This window comes from Agelaius phoeniceus, chromosome 8 (assembly GCF_051311805.1).
Source record: "Agelaius phoeniceus isolate bAgePho1 chromosome 8, bAgePho1.hap1, whole genome shotgun sequence".
NCBI lineage: Eukaryota > Metazoa > Chordata > Aves > Passeriformes > Icteridae > Agelaius > Agelaius phoeniceus.
Window position 1 is genome coordinate 31,165,640 of NC_135272.1, and position 17,734 is coordinate 31,183,373.

General features: G+C 38.3%; 1 protein-coding gene across 12 annotated transcripts in view; it reads right to left on the minus strand.

The window, feature by feature from the left end:
* The window catches only part of LOC129124075 (BEN domain-containing protein 5), an 883,204-nt gene that overhangs the window by 610,973 nt on the left and 254,497 nt on the right, over positions 1-17,734 (minus strand). Inside the window, exon 1 of one of the 12 annotated variants that reach the window (XM_077182501.1) lies at positions 1,496-1,513. The exons of the other annotated variants lie outside the window; for them this stretch is intronic. The gene's annotated coding sequence lies outside the window, so the exon portion shown is untranslated. Of the gene's footprint in view, positions 1-1,495; positions 1,514-17,734 lie in introns of those variants that run through there. 12 annotated transcript variants of the gene reach the window in all.

The following is a 17,734-nucleotide window of genomic DNA, read 5'->3' on the forward strand; positions in this document are numbered from 1 at the left end:
GTATGGAGCTATATTTTGGGTTTTGCTGAAAACAGTTTTGATGGCACAGGTATGTTTTAGTTTTTGCCAAGCGGTGCTTACACAGAAACATCAACTAACAACAAACCATTCCTGTGATTTACACCCTTTCTCTGAGAGAAGAAAATTTACATTATAATAAAACTAGTTGCCCACCCTGGGGGAGCAGCTGTGCTGAAGTCTCCACAGCAAATAATGTTGGGATGTCTCCTGTCAAGCAAATGGGAAGGATAGCTGGGGTGCAGTCTCACAGCATCCAGCCTGGGAAGCACAGATATGCCCTGACATTTGGAAAAGCTCTCCAGCAGTGATGCTACAACAGAGATGAGCAACATAACCCACTTCTCAATCCTCTAGTCAATTGGAGCTGTCAAGTGGCACCTTGTACTTGGCTAATGTGAAACTCTTCAAGAATGTCCAACAGTTGGGTGCTGTCAAGTATTTTGCTGAAATCTACAGTCCTTAAAAGCAAGGAAGTCTAATAGGATATGTATGTAAATCATGCAAAGTACTCCTAAGGATGTGACAAATCATACGATAGGAACAGCTTCAAAGCCCAGCAGCATGTGCCAATCTGATTACTGATTAACATTCAGAAACATTTCAGAGAGAAGCCAGGCTCAAGACAGGATTGGAAGTGATATATGTTATGTGAGAGGTACATTCATTTTCATAAGTGACTCTTCAGAGACTTTTGATAATTCCCAGAGGGACCTCCCTCTAATGATTTAACAAAGTGATCAAGGATCAAGGCACCTAGAATTCATGAACAGCATGACACTGCCTCCCTTTCATGTCTGACATCCTAAGGACAAAGAAACTATGAAAGGTTCACAGCTGTAACAAAAGTGAGAATTGTTAAAATACAGCAGTGATGGCAGTTCCAAAGGAATTAGTCTGAACTCAGCATAACTTTCCAACAAACAAATAATTCCAGAAAAATTTCCCTCTAGCCTATTTCAGTATAAATCAATGATACCTTTTTACAGGTGTCCCATACTCTTCTACTATGACCCCACAAATGTAGCAGCATATTAGCTGGGCTATTCTCAGATCAGTAGAGCAGCCTTTACATCAATTCTTTGTGATCTGCCTTGTCTCTATGCCCACCTAGCTATCCTCAGCTGTTGCTTGCATCTGCTTTCTCCAGGGCACATCATACCCAGCAAAAACTGATGCAATGACAAAGAGATGAGAGTGCTCTATTTTGCCATATTCAATATCCCAGGATGCTGTAAGAGAGGAGTAACATGCTTTACCAGGCATGGTTTACTTTTGCTAGAACACTTCCAACTACTAAAGAACTCTCCATGTATTCATAAATAAAGCGTGGATGGGTACACATAAAACGAGACAAAGCAGGACAAGAAGTCACTGAGAAAATAACATTAGTACTGTCTCAGCTTCTTGTGGAGAAATAGAGAGACACAGAAAGGAGCAAGTAAAGCACACAGGGATGCTAAAGTCCATATGTTACCTTGAGAAAAAAAAGCTCCCAGTGATCGGCATCTGGGGCCAGCAGATGCCAGGTTCGCCTAATGAAGGGCCAGAGCAGCTCCCAGCTCTGTGACAGGATGAAGGGCAGTGCAAAGAAACTCACTCCCCACTACAGGCCACAGCAGGTCTGCATGGCAATGCTGCTGCCATGGCAAATAAGAACACTGTGATCACTAAAAGAGTGAAAGGGAAGTAATTTTAAAAAGCTTAAATACCAGGCAGGTGTTTACCAGTCCCATACACTGCAATCCAGATTTGATAGCAATGCAATAGTTGAATATGGTAATTAAACACAATTTTTTCTGTCACATATGGAATTGACTTCTAGGCTCCTTTTCCCTCACCCTTGTTACTTAGCAGCTACTAAAATAAAGGTCACTAATTTCAGTATGAATTTTGCCCAAATTCTGTTTCAACTCCTTTTGTCCTACTCTTGAAGGGAGTTTTGCTCATTTGCCTGATTAAACTGCTTTGGTTGCTGAGAATCTAGGAATATCTCAACAAGTCAGGTTACATTTTCCCGAGAAACAGGAATTCTGGGAAGTCTTATTCCATTAATTGATCCATTTCTGTGAGTGCAGATAAATATGCACTGAGCAGTATATAATTTGTTTGCAAAATAGGTACACATAGCTTAAGCTATCTTAGCTGAAGTCTATGGAAATCACTGAGTGACCTCTATTAGAGGGCCTTAGGATTTTACACTGAAGCTGTAAGATCCAAGGGGCAATTACTAAGGAAGGAAACCAATAAATTATGTGAACTGAAATGTGTGTGGTCTGTCTGCTGCTATGGATACTTTCTAAAATAGTATTTGAAATATTGCCTTAAGGGAGCACTGACCAGTTCAATGTATTTCATATAGCCCTAGGAAGAAAGTTCCAAGCCAAACACCAAATATTTTTAAAGTAAATAATTAAATAAATAAAAGCACCCTGATTAGCATTGCTAAACATTGAGCATGGAAATGAGGTTCAGGTAAGCATTACAAAATTTAACCCTGAATCAATACATGATAAAATATATATTTGAATAAATGTAAATTCTTTAAAACAAAGATGAGACACTTGTGAACAGATGAAGAGTCAAGACTTTGATATTTTATTTATGTTTTAATAATTCTGGTATTTGTATTCTCTCCTCTCTAAGTGAAGGTTATACCTGGAATTGTCACCAAGATAGGTGAGAAGCACTTCAAACTATTTACATCCAGATTTGCACTTCCTCAGAAGTTTTTGGCACTTGAATGTAATGATTTTTTTAAAGGTCCTCATTGTGTCAAGGAGACAAGATAGGATTCCAACTAATTCTTTTCTCCTTTGATCCCTTGCAGGACCTTGCGACATTTCTAAATACAGAGTTTCTAACTTTTCTCAGTGGATAAAATCCAAATCTCTGTGAAAACAGTGAAAGAATTCTCCTTGTCCCTAGCAACCTTTGGAAAAGGACCTGTATACCATGTGGACTGCAGGTATACTCAAGAGTGAGTCTTCATTTTCTTTTCATTTTACTCCATTGTTATCTTTTCTCATAAATTAATAGCAGTGGCTTGTGAAATTTAAAGATGTCGTAGAAATGTTCTACTTGGAAGATGTCATAAAAATAGGTGTACCTTTAATGTTTGCCAACTGCTTACTAGATAATAAACAAACTCATAATGCCAAACACTGCAAGCAATTTTCAGTGAAAACTCCTTTAGCAACCCCTGTCTAAAATTTGATTACTGTATTTGGTACATTGATTTAGCAATGAAAGTAACAACAATATCATAATTTTGAACTTCTTGCAGGAGTGTTGTAGAGATACACTTAAGTTCATGTTTGTGTAGCTTTCCCTGTCTGCTTTAAATTATGAAATGCATTATTTAAGGAGAGTGATAACAGCTCTAATTGCAAATAAAAACAGGGTGTATCTTTGAAAAGTGCCCCTGTGAGACGTTACAGCTAAACCCAGTACTACAGGAACAGCCCATAAAACCTGATAGATTATAGAAAAAAAGCCCAGTGACAGTTTTCATGGTCTGTTCACCCCATATTGCATTTCTGAAGAAAGCATTCTTAGTTAAATTTGCTCAGTGAGCAACAGAAACACTGTTATTTATGTGTGCTTAGAAGCTCCTATTACAGACTAAGGCCTCACTGTGCAAGGTGCAGTACAAATATTACAGAAACTTGCCCAGCTGGAAAGGATGCATGATGTGAATATTATAAATATGTTCTGTTTACAGTTGTATTGTAACCTTTATTTTTCAGTTCAGACACCTCCTGTCCATTACCAGTTGTTTCTGATGTCCCACTGAATTCCCAAGCACTACCATGACATCTCATACTGGGTTTGATGTCACTAATGCCACACTTGCTCTGGAAAAAGAGTAGGAGGGGTTGTCTGCTATTTAGCTCTGATAAAAATCCATAAACATTGCAAACATTGTTTTTTCTTCCCTAACCTCCAGAAATTCTAGAGCACACCCTCCCAAGACATTCAGTGTTTGGACAACACTCTCAGACACATGGTGGGGTTCTTGGGGCTGACGTGTGCAGGGCCAGGAGGTGGACTTCAGTGATCCTTGTGGGTTCTTTCCAACTCAGGATATTTCATGATTCTATGAAAAATGTTAGAATAATTGACATTTTTTGCCCTAGATTTAAGGTTGGGTTTCACTGCTGCACAAGGCTAGCTGACTTTAGTTTTAATGGTATGTGGTAACATACCATTAAAAGTGGTAACACTATTAACAATGGGAGTAGACTATTTGTTATGCAGATGCCACTGCCTGATAGAGAACCTTCTTTACTCTCAACTCATTTCCTTGGTTTGTGATATGCAGAAATTGAAGACAAAATTTTACCTTGATACATGCCTCTTTCTTTTTCTGAAAGCCTTAAACTTCCAGCTTGTCTGATGAAGTATGCAATGCTCTCAATGCACCTCCCAGCTAATGGGACTGGTGACTTTGCCTTCAGTTTTAGCTGTCTCTCACTCATAAAGCACAAAAATATAATTAGTATATCACTCAGCACTCAATGGTATGTTCTTTATGTTCATGTAATTTATCTCCAATTTGTCAAAGCTCCTGTCAAATTGCCTACCTCTACATGGTGCCTTATTCTAGGTCTGTCCACTAACATGAAAGTCTTGAAACCAGGCAGATGGTTTTGTGAAGTAAAGACTGTTTTGCCTCAAGCAAGAAGCTTGTAGATTAAAAGAAAGGTTAATTCAAAAATAATTCAAGGTAAAGATAAAAATTTGACAGATGTGCGCGGTTCTTTCGCCAATCCCCTTTTCCACGGTGTCACTGCAGTATTTATATATTCTAGATCATACCTATGTGGAAGTGTACAAAATTTATCATGGGAGCAAGGATCTGAAATTAATTCCTAATCAGCAAAGAGTATCCTGGCAACATGGCTGGTCTAAATTCCCTTAGCCCACAGGCCACGAGTAACCCCCACAGCTCTGTGCTTTCAAAGTCCTCCGAGCAGATATTGTCAAGACTTTGTGGTATAGATTATCTGGTTTGGCAGTATCGCATTCCGCTCATGTGGAATGTCAGTGTAGGCTTGTGAAATGATCTTTAAAAAGCAAATTAATTTTTAGAAAAATGCTATCTTCCAAAGGAATGTAATCAAGATGTCACATGGGAAATTGCAATGCCTCCTGGTTTCAGAAGGGTAGTGAAGAAGAGAACAATCTCCTTTGTATCTGTCGGTTTTATGTCAAGGTCTACATATATAATTAAAAGAAAACTCCAAACTAGTAAGATGTCTTGTGCCTGTCTATTTTTAGAAGAAAGAGAAAGAAGTAGGTAATATTCTTACAGAGTAACAAATCAAGATATTTCAAATTTGCCCACCAAATCTGTCCCACTCATGGCCAAGGGGCCTTTACAAACATTTATGACTTAAAACCACACCCTAAATTAGGGCTCCTCTCACTAAAATAGACATTAAATGAATGGTTGCTATGAGAAGTTATGAATGAACTTTACAGAGTTTGGATGTTTGGCTTAAACAATTATCCACATCTGGCAGTTAATACAGCATCATCATAAAAAGATTTTACTTTGAAGTAAGATGAACATCTGTGAAATAACTGGATCTTGGATGTTAAAAAAAAAAAAAAGATTCCTCCTCTACTTCAGGCTGCAAAATGTCTTAGAAATGTCTTCAACACAGCCTTTTCCATGGCATTCTGGCATTATTTTTGAAGTGTTTTATATGTCTATATTTCTATTTTAGAATTGTCTCAAATAAGCCAAACAACACTTAACAAAACAAGATAATTTGTGACATATGTTCTTTGTGACTATGCCTCAGATTTAACTACAACAATTTTGACACAGCTAAAGCAAAGTTTTTTGATAAGGATTTCTTCACATTCATATCTCAGTTTTCCCACTGTTTTGTCTCAGGACAAGGAGATGACCTGTACAACATTTCACTGCCAGCAGCTGAGGCCCGGGATCTGGGCAGGGCCCCCCAGCTTAGCAGTGCCCACCTGGTTTATCCTCAGTCTATGGCATCACAGCAGTTTTTGTATAAAAATTGCAGTAGAGGTAAAACTGGCACCCAGCCCTGCCAAGGAGCACAGAGCAGGGTTAAGGACAGGCAGAAAAATTCCTTTGGATTTGGCTCAAACCACTTTACTCTGAGATCTTAAACCAAACCTCAGGCACAGCTATTAAAAAGAGACATACCCCAAATAGCCTAAACTTTGTGTTCAGATGTGATGGATTTTCCTGGAGCCTCAGTGCCTTAGCTATGCAAGCCACATTTTGCCATGCTGAAACAAGAACTAAATACCTTTGCAAGTCACAACCTCAGAACTGAAATAGTGACAAAACCTGTGAGATCTATAAGCCTCTATCTTTTTTTTTTTTTAACCTTCCTTTCTGACCACTAAAACTATTCTCATCCTGTCACAATATGTTAGTTCCTCTACTTGTCTCAGTTTCATTTGTATCACTGTCATACAATTACTGTATGCACTGAGTGATTTCCCCAGCCCAGATTTAGGAACTAGCTCCTTCCATCCTGTGCCAGAAGATTTTTGAACCCCAGTGTTTGCAGAGGTTGTTTCTGCAGTCAGGCATAGCTAATGGTAGCTATTCTGAAGCAGCCAACATCTGTTTCAGTACTTTTAACTCAATTTTATCAGCCACTCCATGTCCACCATTCTTGTTTTCTCCTGCTGTCATTTTATAGGATATTTTCTCAATTTTGCTTTTGCGAGTACTACTCTGATTAAGACTAGATAAGTGAACGAATGAAATCGGCAGTGCCACTAAGCAGCAATGTTTCAATCCAGCTCACAGAGGTTAACACTCAGGCTTTAATGGAACAGAACTGCGACTTCTGTAGCTTTAAGAAAGCTGTCCATGCTAACCTTAGTTTTTCCTTTCAGTATGACTTCTAATTTGATCAAACGCTGTAAGTATCTAGTGTGAAACAGATGGTGTGTGTTTGGGAAAGTTTAAAAAGGGAGCATAATATACTCCCTTTGGCGGGCGACTGTGAAATGCATCTGTTCTCTCTGCAGCGAGGCTCCTCTCCCGGCTGCAGGCAGGCGCTGCGAAAGCCTCCCCACGCCGCGCCCGCTCCGTGCGGCTGAATCACTCTGTGTTCCCGTTCTGCTCGGGGCCCCGCTCCCTTTGGAACTGAATGCTAATCAAGGCGGCATCCTTTATTTATTTATTATTTTTTTTTATAAAGGACAAACATTAACAAAACGAGGCCTTGGAGAGAGTCCTTTCCCTCGCGAGCTGCGGGCTGAGGTTTGGAAAGGTTCCGGATGCTCTGTGCGCAAAGCACTGACGAGGAGTGCAGCGGGTTTTAGACGAGGGGTGAGCAGCCCCTGGCCCACACAGCCGTGTCAGACACTGAACAGCAGCAGGGAGATGTAGCATATCTGGGAGTTAGCAGTGCCCACTTTGTGACTGCCACCAAAACCCGAGCTCAGCAAGGAAAAGGAGCTAAACAGATGCTGATCATCAGGATGAGTGGCAACCCCACACCTTAGTGCCTTCTGGCACCCTTCACTTTCTCACTGCAGAAAAAAAAAAAAAAGCAATACAGGTGGGAATCATCCCCCTTTAAAATGGGAAATCTGCATTAAAATGGTCACAAAATTATTTATCAGCTCAGAACGGCAATGCCCATCAATTTGCTCTGGAGTCCAGGGTGGAGATCAGGCAACTCAATGAGTTAAATCAACATTCATACTGACATTGATTTGGTTTTCCTGTGTATCATCCATCAGAGATATGTTTTTAAATTTAACCCCACACACATAGCAGCAGTGCAATATTAAATCAGAGCCTGGCTTAAGCTGCCAACAAAAATATTTTTGGGGTCTAGTCACGAAGATGGGAATGTGTGTAACACGTAAGCTTTAAGGAAATTACTAGCCAAGAGCACCAAGATCTCATCAATAATCACCTTTGCATTAAAACACTGATGAGTCATGAGCAATACTCTGTGATTATCCAGACTGCACAGACACTGGCTTTAGAGAGAAACTGGAGCTGTGATTCCAGCTTCACTATTAGAGAAACAACAGAGGAAAGGAAATTGAGCCAGACTAACAAAAAAAGCTGAAGTACTCTGTATCCAGAATGCTGTTCATTCTATGCAACCTCTCTCCAATTTATTTTTTTCCTTTCCAATGCTTATACACCACTGTTATGTGAGGAAATCACTTGAACCCAAGATTCACCTATGTTATTTCCAATATTTTGGGGCTTATTTTTATCAACAATTGCCCAATGGCCAAACAGATTTACACATCTGTTCATAAGCAAAGCAACTCCAGGTACTGATCCTGGAAAATCTTAATTGTTTTGGGCATTTCAGTATAATACTTCTTTAAAAATCAAATCACTGCAATGCTCTTTGAGATTGCAAATATATTATTGTACTTCTGAACTCTGCTAGCTCTAGTGACATATTTTGATTTCTGACATTTCAAATTGGTTCTTTTCATCTGTTAAATTTAAACCAAAGGTAGAAGAACCAAAAGCTAAATCTCAGCAGCACTTCAGGGTAGTAATAATCTTGTGAAATGACCTCTTGGTTCCTGTATTCCCCCAACACCATTTTCCAAAAGTCACTTTTTAGGTAATATAAAAATTTAATTAAAGTTAATGAATTGCTTTGGGACTGCCAGATTAATACAAAGAAATACAGTCAATGAAAAAGTGTTTTCAATACTGAAGAATTCAGAAACATTAACACACAAGGAGGAAAGCACCATTGTAAAAATTCAGGGCAAGTATAGGGCATTTCTTTAGATAAAAAAGATTTTATTTTCCTCTTCAATTTTCAGAGTAAAAGGTTGGCCATGGGATGTAAAGCTGCTACTCAGATATATAGCATATAAACCAAACTTCATAGAAAGTAGTTGCCCATTCTACATAGATTGTTTCATTAATCTGAATGATTAGGCACTTTATATTATTACTTTTTAAAAACATAAAGCAATTAAAAAGTAACAGGGCATTCTGGAAAATGGAATTCCTCACTGCATACTGTAAACCCCAGTCTCAGTTGTTATAAATACTTAAACACAAAAAAATAAACTTTATCATTTAAAGGCAAATAAAGCTACGCTTCTCTCTCAAACTGGAAAGTCCCAAAGGCTTTATATTCTAAAGTCTTTCCTCTAAAAGATTTTTCCAATTTATTTTCAAAATAGAAACCAGCAGGACAAAGGACTAAAGGGTCCCCATGGAATGGAAGTGTAGGCATGATCTTCCCTTTCACTCTACTCAGATTTGTTTAACTACAAAATTCTAACACATTTGGCTATGACTGGGAAGAATGAACTTTGCTGACTTGTCTGTTGTGCTGCCTGTGACCTTGTGGTCAGTATAAAACTAAACCAAATTAATTCAATACTTTTGGCTAACTACATTCCAATAAAGAATTACAGAACTTCATCAAGCTGGAATGCGCAATCAAGAGCACAAACCACGGACAGCTAAGCTGATTCTTCAGCCATCTGCAGTGGCACTGGGACAACTGCTCACCTTGGGCAGCAGAGAAAGCCACAGAGCCAGAGGGAGGCCCAGGGCTCCCTACCTGCAGCACAGCCTGCCATCACTGCCCCTCTCCTCTCACAGGGCTGGGCACTGGGCAAACCCTGCCCTACTCAGCTGGCAGAGCTCTGTTTTTCAGGGACAAGAGGGATGAGAGATGTTCATATCATCAGCACTTGCAGCAGGGCTTGTGTTGATAAGGAACCAGGTGAAGCAAACCAGAACTCACTGTTTTCCAGTTAAGCACCATATGCAACCCTGATGTGAAGATGGAGGTGATAAAAGGATCACTGATCAGATCCATCGTTTAAAATGAGTTTTGCATACAGTGGCAGACATGTAAACATTAGTTTTCTGATGAATACCGTGACTGTGATAGCGCTGACATTTTGCTAGAGCTATTTTCAAACATTTATGGTTTGTTCACCACAAAAGAATACTGGTGAGCTTGTGAGTGTGTGAAACACCTGGGGAAATGCTGCATCTGCAATCAAAGCCAGCAGAGTAGAACAGCAGGCACATTTTATTTACAGGTTTAGACATTTATCAATAACTCAGTTATGTGACTGGTGCTCAGTGTTACTCAGGCATGAGGCTAACAAACCTTTTAATAGACTAGGATTAAAAGTCAAATGCTGAAGGAATATATTTGTAGCTGGAGTTTTACTAGTAACAGAACAAATTGCAGAATTTGTAAAGTCTTTGGCATAGAGATTCTCTCAAACCACAATACATAGACACAACCTGAATATAATTTGGCTTTAATTATAGCTGTGATAGTAAGCACTATATGAAGTTTATTAGTTCTATAAGTTAGAAAGGTAAACTTTACTTTTGAAAGCACAAATCAACTGTAGAATAGAAGCAAATTTAAAATGTAAAATCTCCATTTTGCATGTACTAGCAGCATCCAAAAAAACAAAACAAAACAAACTGAGGAAGCAGAAATAACTGAGCACAAAAACCATCACATTTAAAAATGTAAAACCATTGACAGCACAAGCTAAACCTTTAAACATCATGGATAATTACATAGCATTTGAACGCTGATTATTAATTTGGATTCTGCACTATGCTTGTAGCTAAAAATTACTCTGGCATTAAAACCAGAGCTAAACTCAGGCAAACAGTGTGTTATTTTTACAGCATATCTATGTTTGATTACAATACCATAGGGAGAAGGAAATACAGACAGAATGGCCATGCCTACACCTCTCACACAACAACAAACAAGTGGCCAATAGTTCCTCCAGTGCTCCTGAAGCTCAGGTGCCAGAATCTGTGATCTCCTGAAGGAAACCTGCTCCCAAGCTCTGCAGTTGGGGAACTCAAGCACAGGCACAGCCAGAACAAGATAACAAATGCTGTCTCTGCCTGCAGAACAACTGAGGCTGTCAGGAACCTTTCTTGTGACAAGATTTCAAACATTTTTCCTGGATAATTTTTATTCTACTGTGAAAGACCCATACAAGAAAAAAAATATCCACCTGTTGATTAAGCTGTTCATCCAGAAGATAGGGGTAAGAATTCAGGAGCAAGAACTTCTGTTTCTCCTGTCTTGGGCTTATACTAGAAATAGCTTTTGACTCATTATTTTCTAATGACTAAAGGTGACACATTATTTATGTAATTTTGTAACTGTCTCAAAATATGAGGTAGAATTATTTTTCCTGTTGTTGGACAGCTGTTTCAAAATTCCCCTCCTCCAGTATTCAGAAATCTTTTAATTTCCAGTTTAAATTTATTCATTGACAGTGTTACCCATGTGGTTTTAGTTTAATGCCAACTTTTCCTCTTGGATATCAATCCTAGATTGTATTACTAGGGTAAATTTTAAAACCTTTCTCTGACTTCACTTTACTGGAATAAACAAAAAAAAAATCTTCTGTATGATTGCTTTTTCCTTGGCCATCTCTGTATTTGTGCCAAGGTACCTTTTATGAAAATAGATGATAAAAAATATACACAGTACTCTACAGAGTGTCCTTTGGATTTAATAAATATGTGGTATACCCCAGCTCAGCCCAGAGAATGACTTTTTGAGTACTCAGAAGAGTACTCAAAGGCACACATGGACAAATTTACATTCTCTGTATGAGTAATTCCAAGCCATCAGTCCACCTTCTTCATTGGGTACAGTATTAATAGTTCCATAAAATGAGACAGCCATCTGATCCACAAAAGCCACACTAAGAGGTGTACAGGTGTAGATAAGAAGCCTTTTTATTTGCATAAAGTAAAAACTGGGCCTGTGTTATTTCATTCCTCCTATCCTGGCCCAGCACTACTTTATAGGATGACTGTCTAATTGTCTAAGAAGGCTGAAGTGGGAGGTATTAAAAATACATTTTAACTAGATCTTGAATGACCAAAAATATAAATTGGCCCGAGTTTGACTTTCAACAGACAGAAGGGAATCCAGTTAATGCTGAATCAACAGTGAAATATATTTAGAAATGCAATAGAAAATGCCCCAGTAGATCAAGGACCTTTTGAATCTCCTCACTTTCTTCCCTATATACGCATAGAAGTATCCTGCACATTTGCTATTTTTTGTTTTTTGCATTAAGTCTGCCTTTATAATACATCTTGCCTATTTTTTATATGTTGGAGATGAGTCATGTCACACTCCAGTCACCACTAAAATCCTACTTCTTGTACCTACGTGGGTATCAACATATGCTTGGGTTATTAGAGATTTCAAGTAGAAATTTAAAAAATACCATAAGGTACTCTACTCTAACTGGTCAGATAATCAATGTTGGAATAAACTGAAAGCCTTTCTTATTTAAAAGAGTGATGAAGACAGTTCTGCTTACCCTTGTGAAAGTAAGAAAACTGTGGTATGAAAATCTCCTGTCTCATCACAGGGCTCCTACATGTTCTGTTTCCAGAGACTTTTTGCTGTTTGAAATTAATTCTAATTTTAGGGAGACACTGAAGCTCAAGATAAGATTAAATGCTAAGAACCATGCATACCTTCTTTTTCAGTCCTTTTAAGTGCATATGTTATTGCCCACACACATCTAGCATATAATTGTTGGCAGTGATGTTTTTTGGCTGGCACATCCTTTGGTGGTTGAAGGTTTCTGTATTGCTAAAATGAAATTGTATGACTGCCTCAGAGCGAGACAGATAGGGGGGTGGGAAAAGTTCATATTGACATACTGCACTTTCCCAATTAAGTTAAATATCACCACACTCAGAAAATGCTCTGCTGAGAGATTTGGTGTCTACCTTTGCTACAGGATTTTGGCAGTTTGTTGGCATTTAGCAGTTAATTTTGCCAAACTGCAGACAAGACTAAGGGACAAAAATGCCTCCATTATATTTCTGACTGTCTGGCAGACTTACATTTGACCAAGGGCAAATCTCTCAGATGAATATTTTTAAAGCTAGAGTGGCTCATCCAAATTATCTCTTTTCAGCTGCTGGGGATGCTTGGTATTCTCTGGCAATCAGAGGGCAGCAATTGCATATTGGGCACCTGAAAGAGCAAAAGATAGAGGTCACATAGAAGCCACTTTTGTTTCTCATCATTTCCAGGCTTAGGATCCCTTGATTAGACAAAGGATAGATAAAACTTGGACAGTGTCTGCAAATTTCACATCGTCCTGCCAATTCGCCTGAAGCCTTATCTGGAAAGACTGCTTTAAGATGTCAGAGGGAAGTTCATCCTCATGCTCACAGAAGCTGCCAAAAAGAATGTAATTGTGACAGGTTTTGTTTTTTGTTGTTGTTTTTTTGAATGTGAATACCATCAGTTCCTTTCACACAGACTCCCAAACAACCATCAGATGATAATGAATTTCTGTCAATACAGACCCGAGCCAAATTTGAACTGGCAAGCTACAAATGAAAGGCTCTCTATCTGTTACCTATCACCTGGGCTATCCATTCCTTCCTGCTCACACTTATTCCTAATTTACAAATAAACTGTCATTCAAAGTCAAAGACTAAAATTAGTTGGGGAAAATAAAGAAACACTGTTTAAATACACACTTCACACCCAGATTTTACAGTAGCAGCACACAGTGAAGCCATGAAGTGGTGAGGAAATACACTGGGTGCACCATTACTGCAGCCACAAGTGCTTTCTCTGAAGTGTTAAGCACAATTCAATATTCAGCCAAGACTTCATTTTTGGCCCAGCCTCACCCACTGTCACTGAAGGAGGACATGGGAGGAGAGCTTATGCTTATTTTACATAAAGATATTTCCCAGATGAGAAATCCTGAAAAGGACAGTTCTGAGTCCCCCATATTTCAAGTATGCAACAGCCAAGATCCCTCACTGCTCTGGTCATGAAAATGGCAGTAAAAACTCAACTGATTCCAGAACCAGCTCTGGCAGCAAACTTTGATACCTACTGTGGTCTCAGCCTTCCCATGTATGGAGTTCATCAGACCTATCCATAGGAGATGACACAATGCCATTTACAACAGCAGGAAATGAAACTGAGACTGATTTAATTTGTTACATCTTGATCGAGTGGACTGGATCCTTCTAGAGGCTGCTGATATTTTTTTTAATGTCTTCTGACATTCAAAGGACTTCTACATAGTCCCCACCAGCAAAGAACTGAAATTTAATTGCTCACTGCTTTTGCAAAACACTTCCCATTTCCCAGCTAGACTGTACACACTGTATTTTAAAACAGTAACATCTATTAAGTGAATCCATTTGCAATGCACACAAAATGTCTCGGGATTTGTATTGTGCAGCAATGAGGAAATGGCTGAGAAGGAGAGACCAAGAAAAAGGATGGATATGGGGATGGACCTAGGGCTGAGAGAGACATCTCAACATCCAGTGAAGAAATACCTATCCAAGACCAGCCACGAAGCAGGTTCACAGATAAACACTACTGAAACAATGAGAATACAAAAAAATTCTCCTGAAGACATCCAGGCATGGCTCTGTAAACAGCAAAGCCACTCCATTAGCAGCTTGTGTTTCAATTCCCAGTGCTCTTCCACATGAAACTCAAGTCTTTCACAATGCCATAAGACCTGGCATCATCACAGCCCAATTAAAATCTTTGTTCCAGTAGACTAAATGAAATGAAGGAATAGATATGCCTAAACAAATTTAAAATACTTGTGAATGGCATTTAGAAATGTGAAGAAAAGTTCTTTGTCTATGTGGGGAAGCCATATGCATCAATTCTACAGACCAAGAAGTGGGAAAGAAGCTCCAGTGTTTGTTTACCTCATGTACCTGTGGTTTTGGCTCTTAGCAGGGAGCTTCCAAACACTCCTAACAGAACAGAGCCCACACTGTTTAATTTAAATTGAAAGATTTCTTAACCTGAACTCCCTTGACTTTACCATGAGGATTTCTTCCTGCTGGGTCACTCAATCTCTGCCTCCAGTGGAGCAGGAGCATGGTTAAAATTGACCCTTCTGCTATAACCTCCCACCTGCAGCACTGAACCTGATGAAACAACCCTGGGTATGGGTAAGGTTCTGAGAACCCGAACCCAGTGACAGCAACCCACTGTGATACACACAGTTCACAAGACAAGGTTGAACAAATAAATTAGTTAAAATGTTTCAAGTGCTGCAAAAGCTGACAAAAATTTAAAAATATTAAATTAACTAACCTCAACCTAGAGAGAAAAAAAGGGACCAATTAATAACTTGTTTAATAATTAAACCAAATGTCAGATAAATGTCTCCAGTTTGGTAGCAGTGGCACATGGTCCATGACTATATGCTGTGGTTTCAGAAAACCATTGTCAGTGGTTTTCATTTAAGAGCAGCAGAGGTCCCACCTATAGGTGCAGACCTTTGTTCCTCTGCCACCTGCAGCCCTGTGGTTACTGAGAATAAGGGCTATTACATGTGCAGTTTACAAAACATTAGTATTTCATATTCCTCTATGTTAATTACTAATGGAATGCAATTAACTGATTCTCTCATGAACTGTGATACCAGATATAACAAGCCTGATTCCTTTCTCACTGTGACATAAATTAGCAGTAACTTCATTAATGCAAATAACATTATATTGTATAAAAAGGATGAATGGATGAAAATAGAGACGAGTTAGGATAATCTAATATCAGGGCAACACATTAGAACAATACATCAAGCCAAGGAATAACAGAAAACATTTTAAAGGACTAATACATTTTTAAAACACTGCTATAATAATGTGTTCAAAACTGCATTTGTTACCTTTCTAAAAGCCTTACAAAATGCAAGGAAGCAGTCAGAAATGCAGATTAGGGAAGGCTACCTGATGTCTTGGCCATCCTCTGCTGAAACGTAGCAGCAAGCACAGAATTTGGTGTTTCAATTTTCACTTTTAAGGGATTAACTTTTCTCCCTCATGCTAATTTAAATTTCACCTTAATTTGCCTCTCTAAGCTGTGTGTTTGAGTTTTCTAATTAAATGTAAATACTTAGTACATTTTTTAAAATAATCTGGTTTAAATTCTCTAAGAAAGTAGCACGTAGTCTTTAAAAATGTCATATCTGAAAAAAACCTAAAGCTTTACTTACAAATAACAAGACTTCAAAGGTCAGAAGTGAAATGTTTAATTTCTATGACTGTTGTCTAGAATCTTCCTAGCCTCCCACTAGTGGGCTTTTAGGCACAGCCTCCAAAGGTCAGGATCTTACATGTGATAGGAATTAAGAAAGATACAAACATTTCTTAGAGGCTGCAGGTTGGCACACAGATGGTTAAAGGCTCCATGTGTTAATAAGTTGTCCATGATTCAGAAAAATCTCTATTTACCAAGATCCAAACTGCACAGTCTGGTTGGGGGAGAATAAGTGGATAAGAAGAACAAGAAATACCATCCCCCGCTGGATACACACCACTGATTCTTTTGCACCTACCAAGTAGAAGGGCTTGACAAGATATATTTGTTTTTCAGTTAATATTCATAAAAGGTGTGAATAGGATTCAGAACTTTTTAGTACAAAGCAAATCCAAACAAAAGGAATACTCAAATTAAAACTCTCATTTTTTTCAAGACACAGCAGCCTTTTCTAAGCTTTATTAGAAAATTATCATGCCAGCTGTCTCTTTTCCCTGACTGTTATTCACACAATATGCCTCTCTCTTGTTTCTTTTCAGCTTTGTACATGTATAATAATGAGTTTTCTAGAATGGAAAACCCAGCGGAATATTAAAATTGCAAAGAGCAGCTCTTTGAGTTAATTTCACCAAAGTGCATCACAACATAATACAGTGTAGTAAGAATGAATTTCTAATAGGAATTCATTCATGGAAAAATTAATTAAAGAAAATGTTATTGCTAATATAGCTTTTCATATATGTACTGTTATGTATTGGCAGTTATAAAAGCTAAACATTCAAAAATCCAAACTGCACATGACATAGTTCCTGCCCTGTTTCACGAAAAATATCTTTTCACAATAACACAGTACATATTCACTCTAGAAATGTAGCTTATTATGATATTACTGAAATACAAAGCAGGGGGAAGACTATCCCCACAGATATTTTTTTTACCAAATTCTTACATTAAAAAGAAGCTCTAGCCTTATCAAAATGAAAGTTAGTAGATCAATATTTTCATAATATTAATCAAAAAATGTATGAATAAAATGAAATTTCCTAATTAAAAAAAAAATGAGACAATGTCAACATAAAAGATTGGGATATCACATATAAAGAAAAACCTTGAGGTGTAAAGTAATAGAGGTAGGATGAAATTCAGTGCAGTGAAGGGTATGTAAGTGGAGACTAAAAATTATGAACCTGAGCTACAGGACACTGAAAAGGGGAGGAAGAAAAAGATATATAGGATGATAAGTATAAACTTTAAAAAAAAAGGCAAATATGATCACAGATAGAATACATCAATCAGTTCATCTCCCAAAGAGCTTAAAATAAAATCCTCCCAGGACTGCTTAAAGCACTGACAAGGCCCTGCCTGGGTTCCTGTGTACAGGAGGGAGTTGCAAAAGATGCAGGGAAGTAAAACACAGGAATTAGGAAGGGCCAAACTATCAAATAAAAGAGCCCAATATGAATTGCCTCATCTGGGAAGTCAAAAAAGCCTGTATATAGAAATATTTTTTCAAGAGGGAAAATCAAGCTAAAAATCAGAGCTGGAACAGAAACAAATGGTCATGAACAAAATCAGAATAAACCAGTCATGAATAAATTTAGCCTAGGGATTAGGAGGCTTCTAACTATCAG